Source organism: Ochotona curzoniae, unplaced genomic scaffold, assembly GCF_017591425.1.
Source record: "Ochotona curzoniae isolate NIBS_2020 unplaced genomic scaffold, NIBS_Ocur_1.0 scaffold_4506, whole genome shotgun sequence".
NCBI lineage: Eukaryota > Metazoa > Chordata > Mammalia > Lagomorpha > Ochotonidae > Ochotona > Ochotona curzoniae.
In genome coordinates, this window is record NW_024467119.1 from 48,644,025 (window position 1) to 48,664,740 (window position 20,716).

General features: G+C 35.3%; 1 protein-coding gene and 1 long non-coding RNA gene across 7 annotated transcripts in view; both read left to right on the forward strand.

The window, feature by feature from the left end:
• CAMK2D (calcium/calmodulin dependent protein kinase II delta) overlaps positions 1-20,716 on the forward strand; it is a 268,816-nt gene that overhangs the window by 50,675 nt on the left and 197,425 nt on the right. The gene's annotated exons all lie outside the window — the stretch shown is intronic.
• On the forward strand, positions 410-2,808 carry LOC121147450. The gene is made up of 2 exons (XR_005882387.1): positions 410-1,644; positions 2,727-2,808. It is a non-coding gene; the product is annotated as an uncharacterized LOC121147450 (long non-coding RNA).

Consider the following 20,716-nt stretch of genomic DNA (forward strand, 5'->3'; position numbering starts at 1 on the left):
GCTGCTGGTAGAGCTCAGATGGCCATTAGCTGAATGCTGCTGGAGTATCAGTCACTGCAACACCACACTGTTGTTTTTGCTGCTTTCCTGCATCTGTTAGTCTCCAGGTACCCCTCTGCTGCTGTTCTGTCCTCTTCTATTTCCTGGAATGTATCCTTTCTGCTTCATCCCTATCATCCCTGTTAAATGTTTCTCTGACTGTTTAAATGTGTCCTTACCCTATTCTGCCATGTTGTTTCTCTCAAATGCTTTTTTTTTTAATCTGACTGTTAGTTATTTCAAATTGCTTATATGGTTTACAGTTGTGATTTTTATCAAACTTCTTATGAGTTACCTCAAGTGGAAATATACAAAAGAGAGCCTATAGGCCATATCTGATCTGTTTTTATATAAATAATGAACCATAAAGGCTTTTTTTTACAGTTTTAAACATTAATTAATTTATTGTTCAAGTTGATTTATTGACAGAAAGAAAGAGAGCAACCTCCCATCAGCTGGTATACTTCTACATGCTTGTATTCCAGGCTAGTATAAGCAGAAGCTGGAAGGTAGGAACTCAATTAAAGTCTCTTACATGGGTGACAGTAACGGAATTACTTGAGCCATCACTACTACTTATTAGGGTCTGTATTTGCAGAATGCTGGAGTTAGGGATTGAAGCAAAAATGGAACTGAGGCAATTCAGTATGGAACATGGGTGTCTTAAGTGTTAAGGGAAATCTCCAACCAGTTTTAATAATTTTAAAGAATTGTGACAATAGTATTTACAACTGACAGCAAAGTAATTTGCCAAACCTCACATTTCAATGTGTAATGTTTATTTACCTCTTAATAAGACGTTGTGAGAATAAGACTGATGGTCCTTATTCTCTAGTGTAGAATTTGGAAATTAATGTTTTGCCATGTTATATAATACAATGAACTTTTGTTACGTAGTAGTGTTATGAATGTGTATGGAAATATACTATGTAGGGACTGACTAGAGTTAGGACTTGAAGTGTGAGACAGTTAGATCAGTAAAATAGTGGATGGAATGATAACACTCCCCATATCTCCCTTGAATGAATACCTGCTCTGCCAGCTGTGTTTGAGAGGGTCACTCTTTGCAAGCTTATTCCTTTCCCATAGTGGCCAATTTTTAGTGAGTGATGTTGGGAAGATTTAAGCAGTCAGCATTTTAACTTACCAGGGACAACTCTGACATTTCGTTTTAGCTGCAAATCTCTAAGCTGGTGGCCAAAACTGTTACTGGACTGTGTCATACCTCAACTCTGCTCTTCGCCAAACTCCAAATCCTCCCTATTCCTTCCTTGGATTTGAATCTCAAGGGTGTTCTCTAATAGATGTTTGACAGCCTGAATCCTATTTCAGAGTCTGCTACTGGGAGAATCGTGCTCTTGCAGTGGGCAGGCAAAAAGAGTAATAGCATTCCACTTGTTGAGAGGATCAGAAGCAATAATGAAGAGAAGCTCTGTTGAGATTTAGTGAGATTAATTACCTGGATAATGTGCAGTGTTTATGTGTGAAATGGTAAACTGTGAAGTTGCCAAAACTGCTTTGTTGTGGGGAGAGCAGGAAGCCTTTTGAGCAGGGATGTGATGTGAAGAAAACTGTGCCTTGGAAGCAATAATCCAGTGAAAATAGGTGTGACTTATTGAAAATAAAAAGAAAGTTAAAGAAAAAAATGTATCTTTTTCTGCAAGTTATTCATCAGTGCCTGATTTGTGCATTATCAAAACATGATGGCTAAATGTGTTAATGAAAATATTTGCATTATGGTAATGTGTTCTGGATTTTTTCTGAAGATCATATCAGATTCCTCTCATTTTTCTTCTATTTGTGAAGAGAATGGGAAGAGTGCTCTTGTGAGTTTCCTGGTCTAAGCAAAAGGGGTTCCAGGCATTTGACCCACTGTGGGCTTTCCAGATTCCAGCAGGCTCAGCCCTGCTTGCCCTTCCCAGCTTGATTTTCTGTGGTTACTTTTCTTTTTTTGAACAGCAAAAACAGAAAGAATCAGGAGGGAACTGGAACTGTGTGGCATTCTTTGTTAGGGAAATGGGGAAATTTACCTGGAGGTCCTGCATTTCCTTCAACATTTTACATGACTCTGTTTTGGAGGAAAGTTTATATTTTTGATGGTGTTATGTCTGACTTCGAAGGAGTTATTGTTTGCTGTAAATATTTAGAGCTACGGAGGAGAACCTTTTGTTTCCAGGGTGGAGAGTGTGGCATGAGATGAATTTTTAGAATTGTGACAACAGCCAGTGCCCGTGACTCTTGTAGCCTTGAAGTAGCTGGAACACTCCAGACAATGCACCTTGTCAACCAGCAGGAGAAAGGATTATTTCATTTCTATGTAGCACTTTCCTCAGCTTGAAAGAATTTAGTTTCTCTTGACCTTTATTATGAATTAGTAGAATGCTATTTACTTGAATTTCAGTAAGAAAAGCAAAAATGGGCCACATATAAATATAAGATTATTATAAATGACTGTTTGCCATAGCAATGAAATGGATACCTCTTTGGAGTTGGCAGATTTTACTGGGACACTTTCTAAAAGGTAACCTCAATCTTAACTGGCTTTGGTTGGTACCTCCGAAGTAAATTCAGTTATAGTTGTTTCAAATTGAAACATCCTAGTAAAATTTGATATTCAGAAAATATCAACTAATGATATAGAGAAGAAAGAATATAGTATGTTTAAGTATATAGTCATTTGAAATCAGGAATACAAATCCTAGCTCTAGTTTCTTAATATGATCTGTAATTCTCAAGGAATGTTTTATTATAAAATTGGCTAGTAATTTTCTAAAAAAAATAACTATCTCTTGCTCATAAATCCTGTTTATAAGAGTTGATATCTTTAGTGCATCAAATATAAGTTATGTACATATTATAAAAATGTAAATGTAGATAGATTAATCTCTAGTTTAAATTTTCTTCAGAACAATGTTTGAAATTGTATGTTGTGTATACTAACTAGAGTGATGTGTTTTTGTTTAATTATTTTGATGTAGGGAAATTTAAAAATTTCCCATGAGTGTAACAATTTGTGGGGAGGGATGGTAGTGGAATGATTATAGTCTAGGTAAATCACTGATTAGGCCTGGAAGACCTGTAAGAAAATTAGAAAATATGCTAGAATGGAAGCAAGAAGGATTATGGTGTTGTCACCTGTCTTCCAGAGCCTTCAGAGTGACAGCTGACTTCTTGGTAAATGTTAAAGTGTATGCATCAGTATTCACTACATAATATTAAAAGAAGTCTGCAGTACCTAAATATTTCAGTGTTTTACACAGAATACATGAACTGGCAAAGAAAATCTTAATAGTCCAGTTGCATGAGTAGTGCTATGGACATAAGGCCAACACAGAAATGTAATAGAAGTAGGAAATGTCTGAAGGAGCCAGAGTAATAGTTTCTGTGTATTAGAAGCAGCAAGTTGAGATGTGCAAATGTCCAGGGATAACACCTGACCAGTTATGAAGGGGTGTGGTCCAGACTGGAGATAGAAATTTTGTATTGTCAATTTTTAGGTAATATTTGAAACACCAAGTTTGGAAAAAGGATGATAAGATAACTCCTGTTACTTTCTCATTGAGAATATTCCCCCTTAGTTCCTCTATGTATTTTGCTTATTTTTTTTGCTCATCTACACAGCCTACAAACCCTCAAATGTCAAGTGGCATTGTCAGTTGACTTCTTCTTTGGGGCATTGAGAAACAGATACAATCAGAGTAAACCTTTATTTTGTTGAGGCAAAGGACAGTCATTATAGTGGTGGAATCAGGTCGAATTATAAATAGCAAGTTGGAAGCTCCTTTTTATATTCATCTTGTTAGAAGTATTTACTATTGCATCAATTATATGCTTAGTAATCAAGGCTGTACCCATGTACGTGTCCATCTTTAAATACATGCACAATACTGTGAGCCTGCTATGTGGATGATGAGTTAAGAGGCCAGTAACACACAGATCAACCAATTAGAGCATAGAAAAAAAAACCATTGTATTGCATTTATTAAATTGTTTTACTAAAATTCGTCTTTTGCTGGTTTGATAACATTCTAATCACTTACTTTTTTTTTTTTAATCATTTGGATAGGTTGGGGTGGGCAGAGGAGGCCTGTTTGTTCAATATCCCTGCCGCCTCTGCAGTAACCTGCAGGTCTTGGTGATAACATAGGCAGCTGGGGTAGTTAGAGTTAAAATTGTTTTTATTTTCTGATTAAGGTTAATGAGTATGTGACTCATATTCCTAAAATAAGATTCTCTTGTAGGCCAGATGTTGGCTTTTTTATTTCAGCAATGTCCTTTTTTTTTTTTTTTGAGAAATAGAGCCTTTTTAAATAGTTTGTAACAATTTTTTTGACTATTAGCTTCTTATACATAAGTGTTAGTAGTACTTGGAAGGCAGCATATTTGGAAGAATAAAAGCATTAATGAAAGTTCATATTAATGCTTCATTAATAAATTAGTAATAGATAAGAAACTTGATCTTTCTTTCCCTGAGGTCGTTAATATATCTCCATGCTTATTCAGTGTAGGGGTCAGGAAACTCCTGAAGTTTGGGGTCAGATGATGTCATATGGTATTTCCATTTTCTGGAGTAATTATCTGCTTCTCATACCCATGGATCAATTTGACTACTTCCATTTAGCTAATTTAGATAACCAATTTATCTTTTACATACAATTCTAAAGCATTAGCAAGCAAAAGACACATGTCTTCAGCGGAGGGTCTTGGATTTTGCCTGGTAATGAAAATCTGGCCTGAATAAATGAATGGATAGATAAATTAAAACTTGTTTGGAATGGTTGATAGAATTTTTTTCTGTAGCAGGCATGACTTTCTATTTGGGTTCTAGTAGAATTAGGAAACATAATTTAGATAGTTCAAGAAAAACTAAGCTAAAATATTTCTTTTGGATAATTCCCAACTTTAATAGAGACAAGGAAAAACATTTTTAATGGATGATAGTAGTTTATTTTTGTTCTTGTATTTGGTTATAGTAATATATGATCTCAGACTTTATAGCACATACTTTAAATTATTAAGTCCTGAGCAATGATTTCCAATAAAACAGAGTTAACCTTTTGAAAAATAAGCATTGCCATCCTTGTTGGAATTCAGGAACGATGAATAATAATTAAACACAAACAAAATGGAAACAGAGCACTGAGTGTGTGTGTATGTGTGTGTGTGTGTGTGTGTGTGTGTGTGCGTGCTTTGACACTTGCTACCTTTACTTGTTTTCCATTTTCCCTGTAAAGATCAGAACCAGAGTAACTGGGTCTTAGCGGTGAATAGTTGATCTTTAGCAAGGGCTTAACTGAAGTGTTCAATAAAAAGCAGTATTTATTGAACCATCTCCAAATACTTTACACCAATGAAATCTCAAGAAAATTTGTTAACATTTTGAAGTTTACCAGAACTATTTAATACCCCTAACTTAGTCTCCTAGGAATTTTTTATAAAACGTTAAGGAGCCCATGAACTTTAGAAGTGTGGTTTTTGATAACATAATGAAACCATTCAAGGCATAATTGCTCCTTGAAGAGATTATTTAGGATAGACTTTCTTATGTTGACCCCCTTACTCAAAATACTTCCTTGTCCATGGTTTAGTTCTGTACATAATATCCTTCAGAAAGGTTAGCTCAATATTAGCTTATAGCCAGCTGATTAATACTTGTTTTATTTATTTTTCATATATAAATAAAAAGGAACCTTAATGACTTCTTTTGGGTTCCTGCCTAAGGAGGTTAAAGTAAAAATTTCATGAACTCTGAAATTATTTAAACAATTAAAATTAGTTCTTCAAATTATGTTAAGGAAACTCAAAACAGGAATTTTTTGAAGTGATAATCAATGAAAGAATAGTTCTAAGAATCATCTCAAATTCATATACGTATGTAAGTATGTGCATAATACCAAAACAATCACTTTATTCCATTTTTCATGAATTTTCTTCAGTTGTTCATCAGGGTGTGTATTTATTTATATAATTCTCAGATATTTTGCACATATGTAGATGATGAACTTTTATTGAAACATTTAGTGTCATATAAATGTAAATCATGATATTTTAATGTGACTCAAAATAATGTCAACTTTTGAAAATAATAGGCATATTTTGTTAATTTGAAATATTTTTTATCAGGAAGTCTAAGCATATTTTTATTTTCCTCCATAATATTGAAATGGCCATTTTGTTTCATAAATGAAAGATAATATAACAGAAAATTTTTATGCAGAGACAAGGTACCTGGAATTTGTGTGAAAACTTTGAGTGCTAGAGAGAATTTTTCTTAGAGAAAAGTCTTAGACACTAAGGACTCCTGAATTATTCAGTGATTTCCTCAGCAGCATTTTAATTCTTGCATATTTAATAGTTTCATGGTTGACTTTATTCAGCTCATGTATTGCTGTTTTTTTTTTTTTGTCCTATTCTCAAGAGTAGGAAGAAAATTATGTTAAAGGACAATACAGAATTTCATCCATTGGGCACACTTCATAGAAGATTAATTGTGTAATTTGGCCAGTTTCCCTCACCAGTCGTTTAAGCCATGTGAAAACGTAACTGGGATTTTCTCAGCCATTCAGGAACATCTGTTGGGTTTTTAAATGTAGATATGTGCCTAGAATGTCATTAGTGTAGGAAAATGACGTTGTCTACCTTCTTACTATGAGGCTGTGAATCCATTTCATTCTACCTGGTTTCCCAATTTAGGAGTCAAGCTTAGCTTTAACTCATTCATTGTATATACCTTTTTATGGTCTCTGGTTATTGGTAGAACAGGTAAGGATCCTCTGGGTGGTCATTCCTCCAATTTTTTAATCAAAATAATATTCTGGAAAATGCCCCTCTTTTTTATTTTAATGAAGAGTGTTTCATTTACCAGTATCTTTTTTTGTGATAGTTGTCATGGTGAATTGCTCTCATGCATTTGGATTGTTGTAGATACAGAGTAATTAGAAAGATTCTATTATAAATTCCCTAATATATGTGAATCTTAATTTCTCCATTTGTAATAATAATTTTATTGCAATATATTAACATTAGTGTATGTCTAAGTGTTTTCAGTCTCAGTAGACAAACATTCAGAAAGAGGAGACTGGCCTAAGACTGTGAGAAAAACATATATAGAATAGTAGTTCTTGAATTTTATTATCACATTAGCTTATACATCTGTAAACTGTACAGTACACAGTGAAATAAATGAGTATTAATATCACCTAAACAAATCAATTGAATAAACTAGTCGAAGTTAAAACGTGCCTGTGACTGATTTGGAAACTTCTCAAAAAGAAAAACCTTTTAGTGGGAGAGACATGTAATTATTGTTATACATGGGAAAAGGATAAATCATATGGTGGGGAACTCCTAATGTAGAAAACATTGAAAAAAATATATATATATAACATGGTTGATTATTAAATGATAATATAACTGTCTTATAATTATGTGCTATTAACAAAAATTTTCCAAAGTAATTGCTGTTTGGAGGGCTTTCACCTAAGACCAGAAACCAGTTAGGACAGATTTGCTTGGAGGACCTTTGTTTCTTAAAAAAAGTAGCTATTTTTCCTTTATTTCTCAGATCACTCTTGTAACATTCTAGAACTTTCTTCACTTCTTCCATGTACAGCTGGAGGTATAGTGATGAGGTAATTCCAGAACCCTAACCTGTTATTCTCCCATTACAATTTGATTAGCACTGTCTGAATCCAGGGAAAGCATGTTAAACTGCATCAGAATATTCTGGAACTTTCCTTAACCATTGGATTTAGAAGTCTGCAGGGCTCTTTTTTTTAAAAAGGAAAAAAAACCACTTTTGGTTTATTAGTTATCATTCTTGACTTGGTTTGATTTCCTCATTGTTACCTGGATGCTCTGTCATGTCTACTCTTCTTCCACCATGGTGGTATTGGTTGTAATTAAACTTGATGTTAAATCAGTTGAAGTAGATTTGTTGATTGTTAAAAACAACAAATGTAATAAGTGCCTTTTATATCTCTAGTTGATTTTTTAGACATTGGAGAAACTGAGAACAAGTCAACAAATTCCCTGCATTCAAGCAGTTATTTTTCTAGTGGGAATAGAAGGATATTGGGGAACAGGAGTGAGGGTGACCTATGCTGGGGTGATCCCTCAGAATTGCCCTACTTTTTGACCCAGAGCCAGGTGAGTACAGCTGTGCACAGGTAATCATTATATGCAAGGATCCCTCCTCTGATGTTAGCCAAGCAGTAGCCAAGGAGCTCTTTCTGGCAGAAAGCAGTTCCTATAGGAAGAGTTCAGCTGGGAGCCAGCTGCCTTTAGCCACCAAAGCAGCAGGGCAATGGTGCCTTAGCCCCGAAGAGGGACACCAACACCACAGTGTTTAGCACACGCCAGGTTCAGCTGGTTTTTTAGGATACTGATATATTTATATACTTGGTAAATACTTGCGATAACAGAAAATCCAGCTATGTACATACATGTAATTCTGTGTGTGGGTGTATAAGTTATGTTATGAATCATTGTTATGTGTTTGTTTTAGGAATGTATGTATGTTTTAGAAAGTATTTATGTATGTATTGTTTTGAAAGAAATTGAAATAGAGGTGATTTTTCAACAAACAGCTTTATTCTTTTTCAGTGTGGGCCTGAAGGAAAGCAGTATACTTGAACTATCAGGAAAGCAAAAATAATTGGACAATAATTGTAAAATAGTTATTTCTTTCACTGTTTCTTCTTCTCTCTATATACTTTCTACTTTCCTTTTGTTATTACTTACATTCTTAGTCATTTTGTCAAATGTGTCCACCACTTTTTTGTGCTATTTCTTCTTGCCTATTCTTTGTATATTAGCCTGTTTTTGCTCTTTTGTCCATGCTCATTTTCTTGGATCCTGTACTGATGTTGAGAGAATGCATACAGCATTTATAAATCCAACTTGCCTTCTCTGACAAGAAACGCTGATGATGTTGCCTGGGGCAGTAGATGTTGGAAGGGTAAGATAATATGGAAGACATTGCAAGGACAGGAAGTTGACTATCCTGTGATTAAAACATAGATGCAGGAGGACAGGGAGTCCAACAGAAAGGAAATGCTGTGGGCATTAGGAACTAAAAGAGGGTGGGTACTGTTCTGTTCTGTGAAGGATGCTCTTGACATGCTTTGCTGGACAGTCATATGAGGCTGATGGAAAAGTTTGGACATGGGACTAGAGGTCAGGAAAGGGGCATGTGTTTCAGAAACATGTACATGGAGACAATAACTGTATAACTAGCTCAGACATACTATGTTATCTCTAATGTCATTCGCATAAAAATAAACATGTTATGCCATTTAACCAGAAAATTACAAAAAGCTCTTTTTCTTTTATCATATATTTGTATAATAAACATAGAAAAGAGTTTATACCATCCCTCCCTCTAGGGCTGTTAAGATGTCTCTTTTAAAGTAGAAGCTTTGGGCCCGGCTCGGTGGCGCAATGGTTAAGGTCCTCGCCTTGCACGCCCGGGATCCCATATGGGTGCCGGAGTTCTAATCCCGGCGGCCCCTCTTTCCATCCAGCTCCCTGCCTGTGGCCTGGGAAAGCAGCTGAAGATGGCCCAAGGCTTTGGGACCCTGCACCCGCATGGGAGACCCAGAAGAGGCTCCTGGCTTCGGATCAGCATAGTATCAGGCATAGTATTGGCCATTGCACTCACTTGGGGAGTGAATCATCGGATGGAAGATCTTCCTCTCTGTCTCTCCTCTCTGTATATCTGCCTTTCCAATAAAAAAATAATAAAAATGAATCTTTAAAGTAGAAGCTTTGTTCATTTCTTTTTAAAACATTTATTTTTATTTATTTGAATATCAGCACTGAGAGAGAGAGAGAGAGAGAGAATTACCATATGATCCCAAAATATTTTGAGGATCTCTTGTGTTCTTAGAGTTCACTTTTATTAGACCTTTTATGCATTTACTTACAGCTTCAAGAAAGAAATATAAAACCCACTTCTGAATAAATTACTTCCCTGAGCAATTAGGACTTTTGGAAAATGAATTTGCAAAATTTTGAGACACAAATCAAGCATTAAAAGTCCTGTTACATCAAAGATACATTTTTGATGAGCACTGAGAAAAAAATAAAGCCTTTATTCCTGTTCGTTAAGACAACCGTTATCTATACTGCAAAGTTTCACAAGTTTTAATGCAAACTTGGAAAAACCCTTCCTTACTTTCAGGACATGTATGTAAACACACATCCCCAAGTTACAGAAATAATGATTATCAATTAAGTCTATAACTTATATAATAAAAAATTGCAGCTAGGAAAATACCAGCAATGTATTCTTTAATTTTGTAGCAATTTATGAAGTTTCTTATCCAGACTGTAGTAAATAAATCCTTCACTTCTCTGCCCATTTTCCTACTTAAATGATTTCATTCATCAATGTATCAGATGTTCAATCCTGTGCTGTTGAAGTGGAAGAAAATATATTTTGAAGCATGTAAGAACTATCTTATATGTTCCCAAAGTTTCTGATAAAAGCATTACTAAGTTATTACCAACAATCGCAAAAGGCTAGCATGGCAATATCCACACAAACCAGTGAGCAGAGGTGTTCTTTCACTAACTAAACATCAGCTGGCCTTACATGTCTTTTTTTTTTTTTTTGTGGCCAGTGGTCGAAAACCATCTTTCTAAAGGAAAGCCAGGTCATCGATTAAATCCAACTCAAATGATTTAGCCTTCAAGGATTTAAAAAAATTGATAGCCTAAAAATCCACCAATTCCAATGACTGAAGATGACCGATGGGTAGCACCACTGACTGAAGTGGACCAGTGGGTATGGTCCTCCAACTCAAAACTAATACTGAAGACCAAAAAACAAAAAAAAGCAGCAAGTGTGTGAATAAGAATCTTTGGTGTCCCAAGCTTTTTATCTGTTAGATGCTTTATAAAGAAATAGGAGACTCAAGAATTTCCTGGACACTTACCTACCAGCTGAAAATGGGTAACTTCTGACAGTTCTTGTCAGTAACATGAAAGTAATCAAACACAAATGGGATGTTTTTTGTTCTCTCTTTGCCCTTAAGATGAAATATTAAGTCATTGGGCAATCTACCTAATTCCTACTTCCTTTGTTCACTCACCACAGAGAATCTCATACAAGCACAGTTTTTCAGGCAGTTTTCAGTTACAAAATAATATACAAATTAAAAATCTCTGAAACACCATGACAGAATAGTGTTGACATTTACAAAACAAGGAAAATCCCTTCCATTAACAGGCATTCATACTTATCAAATAAAGCAACTATTTTCTTTCAGCAGAGAAAAACACTTAAATCTCTTAATTATAAAATAATGAGTGATTGCATGCTTGTAGTTGATAAAGCTGAAAAAGTATTCCAAGAGTTTCTACACTCCTAGGCAATCTATCAAAACTAGGCATATCAGAGCAGTCCATAATAACTCTTGCCACCTGAAATAAGCATGAAACAAACAACAGGGATCTCACCCTTACATGACATGTGGCCTTCACAAGCGTCTGTGCATGTTCTCTGAATTTCATCTGATGAAAAACCTCATCTAACAAAACTTAGAGAGTGGGTGTTGCCGTACAGTATGGTAAACTGCTTGGGATGCCAACATTCCATACCAGGATGCCTGATTCAAGCCAAAGTTATCCAACTCTTGATTCATTTTCCTGTTACTTCATATTCTGGGAGGCAGTAGTTGAAGGCTCAAGTACTCAAGTACAAATTTTATAGAATGCAGTTTTATAGCTACAATGACATAAAGATAAAATGATCCTAGTCCACACTTTTCTAACATTACTTTTTTGTTTTCTCTAATTTCTCATAATTTAGATTAAATTAACTACAGCTTTTAGGGACTAGAGAATTTCCTATTTAGTTTCATATACGAATAGTAAGTGTCCGTTCAAATGACACAAGGTAGTATTTGGGGTCTTATACATGACAATGGCTTCAGAAAGTCATTTATATTATGCAAAGAAGAGAAATTTGGCTTCCTTTGGAAAAGCTTCTAGATGTAAAGCCTCCCTCCTGTAGCTGGCATGCTGTCTCCTGGTGCTTTGTTAAATAAAGAGAATCAGCAAAGGACAAAGAATCAGCCTCTTAGGTCTTAGAATCTGTCTGGTAAACTACTGCCAGCTCTCTGTGGATCAGCTCCAGGGCTGTAGAGTAGTACCACTGCCCGTATAACTGTTGCAGCACAGTATCTGAGGCTGACCTCAAGACTTTGATTTGTTCAGCATATTTTTAGAAGTAATGACAGTATAGTGCTTTGAGGCCTGGATGTTATTTCTAGACAGAAGGGTGATGTAATTTTTCTGAGAAATAGAATTTTGGGATTTTAAATGGATTTTTGGTAAAGATTTCTGAAGCTTTTCTGGTAACAGCATTTCTGGGTAGAAAGGAGAAATGGGAAACTGTGTGCTTCCATTTTTGCTGCTGACCTGTCTCTGACAGTATGACTGACTAATAGGGTGTACAATCTTCCTTATTCTGATTGAACATCTAGACCTACAAATAAAAAGAAACATCTACTCTTGTCCTTTTTTCCCTTCTGTCTTATTAAACTTCAAATTATAATTATATGCTTGGTATCTAATAGCGTGTTAATATGGAGTGTATTTTTATAGTTTGTAGCTGGACATAGTTATTTCTTTGCCTAAGAGATTTAGAGATCCATGCACATAACTAACGCAAACATTCTGACTTGTAATGTATGAATAAAAATCTTTGTGTGTGTGTGTGTGTGTGTGTGTGTGTGTACAAAGGGTCTTTGTATGGTGCAAAGGCTCTTCTGTTTGTGGAAAATGTGTATTATCTTTCAATTTCACAATTATGAATCTGCAAACAGAGAATTACACTCATATATCTCTAGTTCTTTTTTTTTTAAGGTTTATTTTTCTTCTTGAAAACTGGAGTTACACAGAGAGAAGGAGATGGTGAGAGAAAGGCAGAGAAAGAGAGAGGTCTTTCATTTGCTGCTTCACTCCCCAGATGAGTACAATAGACAGGCCTGAGCCACATTGAAGTCAAGTATTTCTTCTGTGTGTCCTCTGTGGGTGCAGGGGCCCAGGTGCAGTATCAAGGAGTTGTACTGGAAGTAGAGTGGCAGGGACTTGAACTGGTGTCCATGTAATTTGCTGGTATTACATGTGGTGGCTTTACACTCCATACCAGCACACTGACCCCTCTTCATTTGATTTTTTAAAGCTTCAAGTTTCATTAGCCTGGTAATAGAGATTCTTCCCCATAGTATTACCTTTGGTACTGTACTAAGCTACACATAAACTCGATTTTCTGAAATAGCAATGTAAGCTAGCACCTGTGTATTACCTATCATATACTAGGCAGTGCTCTATTTTTATATATAAATTTCTTGGTAACTATATCATTACATATGATGACACTATTACAGATGGAAGGTAGTAAGATACAGAGAGTTCAAGTTCATTTACCTTCTCAGCAGAGAGATGATTTTTGGACCTAAGAGATCGAACGCTGAAATCTGTATGCTTAGGTAGAATATTAAATTTCTTTGCTTGCAAAATCTGGTTATCTCATCTTCATGATTTAAAGCCACATTTTCTACTACAGAATATCCTAACTTCTTCACACAGGCTTAATATATCTGCTCTGTGCTGCCTGTAAGCACACATGTAAGGTTATTATTCAGAATATTGCTGTTCTCCAGACCTTGTATACTTTGTTCTATGATATTACTCATGCTATGATTTTGTCTGAAATTTACTTCCTCACTATCAAATGGGAAAACCCCTGCTTACTCTTGAAAGCAGAATTCAAGCTTCACTCCTTTTAGGCGTTGGGGTAAACTTGTTTCTTTTATCATTTCAATTCCCACAGTACTTAAGGTTTAACTTTCTTTGAGAACTTCTCTGTGGTGTACCATTATTTATTTAATCCTGTGCGTGCTTTTGAACCCGTAAACCTTTAGATCAGGGATTATTTCCTCACGTATCCTCAGCACACAAATCCCAGTGGTGGATGCATATATGGGCACTCATGAAGTAGTTGTAGCAATCAAATGTACCGTTGGATCAGTGTGCACCTTAGAATTACAGGAAGATAGAGGCTACTGGAATAGCACTGAAAATCCCTGTTGACAAGAAACTGTGTGGTGTGCCTTTTCTGGGAGCATCATGATCACTCTGCCAATTTCATTGTACTGTTTAGTAGCTGCATTCACCACTCGACCTTGCTTCCATGTCCTCAGAGCTGATATACAGGGCCTGATCTAGTTTTTAGTCATAGCTTTCTGTGCACGTGGTAGAGAATTTTGAAATGTCTGAAACCAAACCATTACACCCACTGGAAATAGCTTTTCTTGTCTTGTGTGATAGGAAGTGGGCGGCAAAAAATTAGCACACATTGCCTATTACTTGAAGTTGAGATCACTATGTAAATGTCATGAATGGGTTAAAATAACTCATACTGGTTGTGCTCAACAGGGTATTTTCTCCTCAGACTTGCATTTATTTTAATTTAGAGAGTCAGTTTCCAGATGTTGGATGGTCATTGACTAATCCCCTGGTATTGTCTTTCATTCTTTTCTCTGGATTATAGATCATCTGACTGAAATGTATTTAGGAAAACAGATGATTGAATGTGATGAAGCCAAGAACATTCTATTTTTCTAAATAAATCAGTGAGTTCATTCAAACTCAGTTCACTTAGAAGAAACATATATCTTAGTCCTTTACTAGTCCAGTAACAGTTTGATGACTCATTTTAAATTTAATTAAGTAATGTTTGAATTAAGACATTTACTTGGAATAATAATAATAATGGAAGAACACTTTGCTTGTGTTTACTAAAATGTTAAGATAATATAGCACTCAGTTTAAAAAAACAGAGAAATGGGATTATTTGAGCATTCTAGTCTCTTGAACCTGAGCAGAAAAAAGAAAGAAAAGAAGACAAATTTGATCTACCTGTACTTGCACTTTAGTTTTTTGCACAATTGCAATAGAAGATAAAATGTAAATCACATTGAAATAAATTCAGAGATTTAATTTAAATTTTTACAAATTTTAATAATGCATGTAAGTGGTAAATTATATTCTGCAATTTATAAAAATCAGCAAAACAACTATTTTAAAATTTGTTTTATAAAAAAGTGTATCTATTTTATCCTTTGCATTTTGCTTTTGAAGTAGTTTATTCTTAGAATATTTTTTAAAACAAACAAATGTACAAAAACTAAATATTGAGTTTCCACTTATATGATACAGCTTTCAGATTTGGCTGATATGTTGTAATGTTTCATGTATGTAATCTAAGATAAATTTAACAGGTACTCAATAAAACATGATTGTCTTCCATTCTTTAGTTATGGGAAGGGGAATTCAGCAATTGCCTGTAAAGGAATGTCCAGAGTGGGATTCAGCATCAGGTCCTCTGCTGCTGTGTCACTTGTTTATTCTACTGTATCACACAGAAAAGAATTTCATTTTTTAGCCTCCATATCCCTTCATTAGGGAAACAAATTCACTGAAATGACAACGCTAATCAAATAACACTCTGGATCTGGAAAAAAAATTTTAAAAATTAGGTATGTCATTTGTTAGATTTTATCAAAAGTCATCTAAATAAAAGACTTATTTGTATTTAAATTAGCATTTAAATCCCTTAAGAAAGTTTGATTAAGTGGTGGCTTAGTCAACTGCCTAGCCATGATTTTTGCTCCTCAGTTTGTGGTAACTTATTTCTATAATGGGTAATGAATTCTGGATAAAAACCAGAGGTAAGATTATTTTTTATTCAAACCAGTCTTGAGATTTTCTGTGGTTAATAACATGTTCTCATGGAAATGACCATACTATTTAATATGTTTGTAATAAAAAGGAAGAGGATATTAAATATTTTTGTTTTAAGTACAGATATATATGATAGGTGACAGCAAGGAAAATAATTCTAGCTAAAACTTAAATATAGTTGACAATAAAACTGGATATTCACTTTGGTGAGTACAATGTACCAGAAGTGCAAAGATATATTAGTCTTCTAGTACATTCTTATTTTAATGAGCAATTATAGAAATTCTTTTATGCCTCAATATCTCTGACTCATAATTTAGGGCAATGTTCTTTGCAACCCACCTATCTCCCTGGGTAATAATGAAGAGTAATTGGTCTGCACTGGGGAAGTAAGTGCCCACCACTATTTTACAGAAAACTGATCCATAAATGAGACTTATCACTGAGGAGCCTTCTTTTTTTTTTTTTTTTTTTTACTGTCAGTCCTTGCATAGAATGGTCCTCTCACAACGAATCCTAAAGCAACTCACTCAAATTCAGATTGATGACATGTGTTCCTATGACACAGCCATGCAAACTCAAATTGAGAACATGTTTTCCTATGACACAAGGAATATTTTTCTTCTAGCTCTTTGTAGCTGGACAGATTCCCCTCTCAAGAGCCTTAGTGAGATTCCCCTCTTTAGAGCGTTGGTTCTTCATCTTTCTAACAGCAGTCCATAGCCAGATAATTCCTATAAAGAACCTGCCTCAGAGTTACTGTCACTTACGTCTTTTTACATCTCTTGTCTCTCCAGGTTCTTGAATCTGTGAAGCCTTTTTTTCCTTCTTAAGCTCATGGCTTTTTAAACAAGTGTGATAGATATGAGTAGATAAGCCATCAGATCCCCTACACTGAACCTTCAGGATCAGCTTCAGCTGCAGAGTGCTTTCCTGGGTTGTGTTCTTGCTGTAGCATTTTACATCTGCTGACCAAATTGAGAGTTAATAGTATTTTAGTCAAAGCTGGACAATTCTTATGAACAGTGTTTGCTCCAGTGCCGTACCCTGGTGTGAGACATTGTGTGCTTGCCTTGTATCTGTTTCACAGAATTAATCGTTTGTGTAGACTTAAAAGTAAGTAGAAAAAATAGCCAGACCAGGTAAGGGTAGACATTTAAAAGGAGCTTGTTTAATATTTTCTACTTTATTAATTTGGAAATAATATTTAATTTTGAAAAAAAAAAACATTCCCAAGAGGAGAAAGTTAGTCACAGTTGGTTTGTAATAGGACTTTTCTATCTGGTGGTTGGATGGGGTTTTTCCATAATACACAAAGCTTTATTCTATTACTGTCATTTGTAGTTATTTTTTTAATCACCATTTTTTGTCCCTAAATAATCTTCATTAATATGTTTGTTTAGCTGAGTTTTATTAATGTTTGAAAAGGAACATTATAAATCTCAGTTACTGCCATCACTTTCTAATAGGCATAAGTATTGGAAATATATAAAGCATTAATTAATTGGTTTTCAAATAAGTCATTGTGAGTGTAACACAGAGCCTTCCTTTACTTCTCTGTTTCTTCCTCCTGTGTTTTTTTGTTATTCCTTCTTAAATGGTTTGGATTTGATTATCTGTCTTAAAAAATATATATTAGTGAGTCTTTAAGCTGTATTGAAGTTGACCTTATAAGGAAAGTTGTATGGTGAGCATTTTTAAGACAGGAGATGTCATAAAGTAAGAGAGGTGTGATATTTTCTCGCCTATGTTTTAATTTCCTGTGTGCATTGAAATATTTAGCTTAGTTTATTTGCATGTTTGGAAATGAGAGAGCTGTCAAAACTCAGTCATGTAAGCTTCACTAGTTTGATTTTTCTCTTTATAGAGCTTAGGAACAAGACTTGGCCATTTCTTGGTTTTCTTTTGCATATTACTATTGATTGTTTTTTAATCCAGAGAAGGAAAACAAAAACAAAGCCATGTATGACTAGCTTGTATGGTGACCTTCTAGCAAAAGATTAAGAAAGAGAAGAACTGGAAGAGGTTGTGTTTAAAAAAACTAGTAGCATGTATTAGTAGAGAAGAGAATGAATTCTGGGAGTGGTGATGTGTATGTGTGTGTGTATGTTAGTACACCTAAGAATCTGGGCTCAATACCTGACTCTGACTCTTAGCTTCCTGCTGTTGTAGTCTGTGAATGGAAGCAGATAATAACTTAAGTAATTGGAGTTCTGTCACTCTAGTGAGAGCACCTGTCTGAGTTCTAACTCCTGGCTCTGGCTCTGATTTTGGTCAGTCCTGGTTATTGTGGGCTTTTGGTGGGGGTGGGGGTAAACAGCAGACAGGAACGCTCAGTATCTATCTCTGTACATCTCAAAACAAATAAACAAACATGAGACAGATCAGGAAGTAAAAAAGCATATAAGTTTATTTAATACCGATCTGCAGTATGGGAGTCCTCTTAAAGAAATGAACACCCAGCTAATCAGTGAGTTATCAGTTACTGTAATACTGAATTGGAGCAAGAATATTAACTACTGAAAAAAACAACTGAATTTTGTTGGGAAGCTTAAAGATAAAGGTCATTTTAGCAAGGTCTATACAGAATTCTGTTGGTCTCAACTTTCACCCAAATGATAGAAATGTCACTTTCCTTCTAGCAAGGCAGAGTACCTTCCATATCATCTGCTTTTAACAGAAGGAGGATCAGTATGATTTTGTTACATCTGCTATTTTATAAAGTTTGATTCAAAACATACTGGGGTGGTATGTTTTTATTTCTTTCAATGGCGTATTTGAGGAACTCAAAGAAGGCCAGTTTGACCAGAGCACAGACTGTGTAGGGATATGGAAGAAAGTAAATTATGCAGAGGATTTGTGGATTAGGAAAAGCAAAGGAGTTGGTTACCAGGTTATCCTGGTTTTGAAAAAATCTATTAGAGGAGATGCTGGCCAAACTATTTAGAAAGTAAGCAATTGGTGGTTTTAGCTTTTGTTTTCTGATTTTTGGAGGAGATCCACATTTGAAGGATGACTGTGACAGTGATCACATGAAGTGGAATTAGAGATCACTGGAGCTAGGGAGGAAGGAGCTGATAGGCTAAGTGTTGACCCAGTTGTGTGCATGTTTGTTGGCAGGCTTTCAGTAGAAGTAGAAGACTGGCTAAGAGCCAGGTTTTCAATAAATAAAATAGATTGAATGGGGATGGAAGAGCCACTCGTTGTGTCAAATCAGCATTTCATAAAATTTGAATGGTTTGGACTACTAAGGTCCTGGATTTCCAGTGAGGCATTTTGCAATTCATTTGTTTTTATTGGAAAGTCAGATATACAGAGGAGAGATGAGAGGAAGATATTCTGTCTGCTGATTGATTCTGCAAGTGGCCAGAGCCTACCTAATCCAAAGACAGGCGCTCAGAGCTTCTTTTGGGTCTCCCAAGTGCATGCAGCATCCCAAGGCTTTGGACCATCCTTAACTGCTTTCTCAGGCCGCCACTAGCAGGGAGCTGGATGGGAAGTAGGGCCGCTGGGTTTCCATATGGAATCCCAGCACATTCGAGGCAAGGACTTAGGTCGCTATGCTAGACCCACAAAAATTTTATTACATTTTGGCCACTATATTGATAAAAAAAAAAACCTAAAAACTAGTTTCCTCATTAGCTTGCAAATCCCAGTAGTTGTATTTTAATTGCTATGTAGAGCCTATAATGGATTTTCTTAACTTATCCAAAGACAAGTGGTAGATGCTCATAAAACATGGAAATGAATTATGAAGGATGTTTTTCTGAAGATCTACTTTATTTTTATTTGAAAGTTATATTCACAGGGAGAAGAAAAGACAGAGAAAGAGAGAGGAAGAGATCATTGATCCTCTAGTTCATTCCCCAAGTGGCTACAAAGGCCAGAACTATGCTAACCTGAAATGAGAAGCCAGGAGCTTCTTCCAGGTCTCCTATGTGGATGAAGGGGCCAAAAGACTTGAGCCATTTCACTGTGTTTTCAGGTCTTAATATGGGAGCTAAATTTTAAGTAGAGCACCTGGGACATGAACTGGTGCTTATATGGGATGCCAGCACTTACAAGTGCCAGGATTTGCCTACTGAGTCAATATGGCCACCCCACCACAGTTATTTTTGTAGGAAGAGTTCGTTGTTTTTATTTTCGTAGAAGTCTGTTAATTTTGTAAGCTTTACATGAAATTGCTGTCTCCATGATTACAATTACATTTATGTTATTTATATATATTTTCTTACAGAATGAACCTGTTCATTATAATAATTAATTTTCCTTGGTAATAGGGGAATTTTAATATTTATGAAAATATTTGAGGGCCCAATTAATTAGATCTTTTGGAACAAAATTGTATTGAGGTACATGGTCTGATATGGGGAAACATTTTGTCTAGAAGAGATTTCTCCTCACTTTCTCTGAACCAAGTGATTGTCTAAGGGATTTAAGAAATTTACAGCAGTGTTTAAATTGGGGGTTTTAAGATCAAAAGATGCTTGCTATGAATGTACACAGGAATGCCAGCAGAACGTGCATCAAAATGTAAGTGATATTACATGTGGTTAATGAAACTTAAAAGTGTTTATTTCTGATAACAGAAGAAAAAATATGAATATATTACAGTTTGAATCTATCATTTTTATAATAAAATTTTTAAAAGGTAGTGTTAGTAGAATATATAAGAGGAATTAGGACAAAATAATTAGGAATAAAAGGGTGTAAAAAGGAAAAGATTTAGTGGGTAGGAGACTGGTGAGTTGTTAAGGACAGGACATGCAGGCGTGGATGTTGGCAGTGTGTTTGATTCCACTGCAAGATGCTGGTGCAGGAAGCTCCTCAGAGGCTTCTGGTTACAGTCCCATATTTCCAGGTCAATTGGCAGAATTCCTAGAGTCTCAAATATTAAGGAGCCAAAAGTACAGGTTGCTCC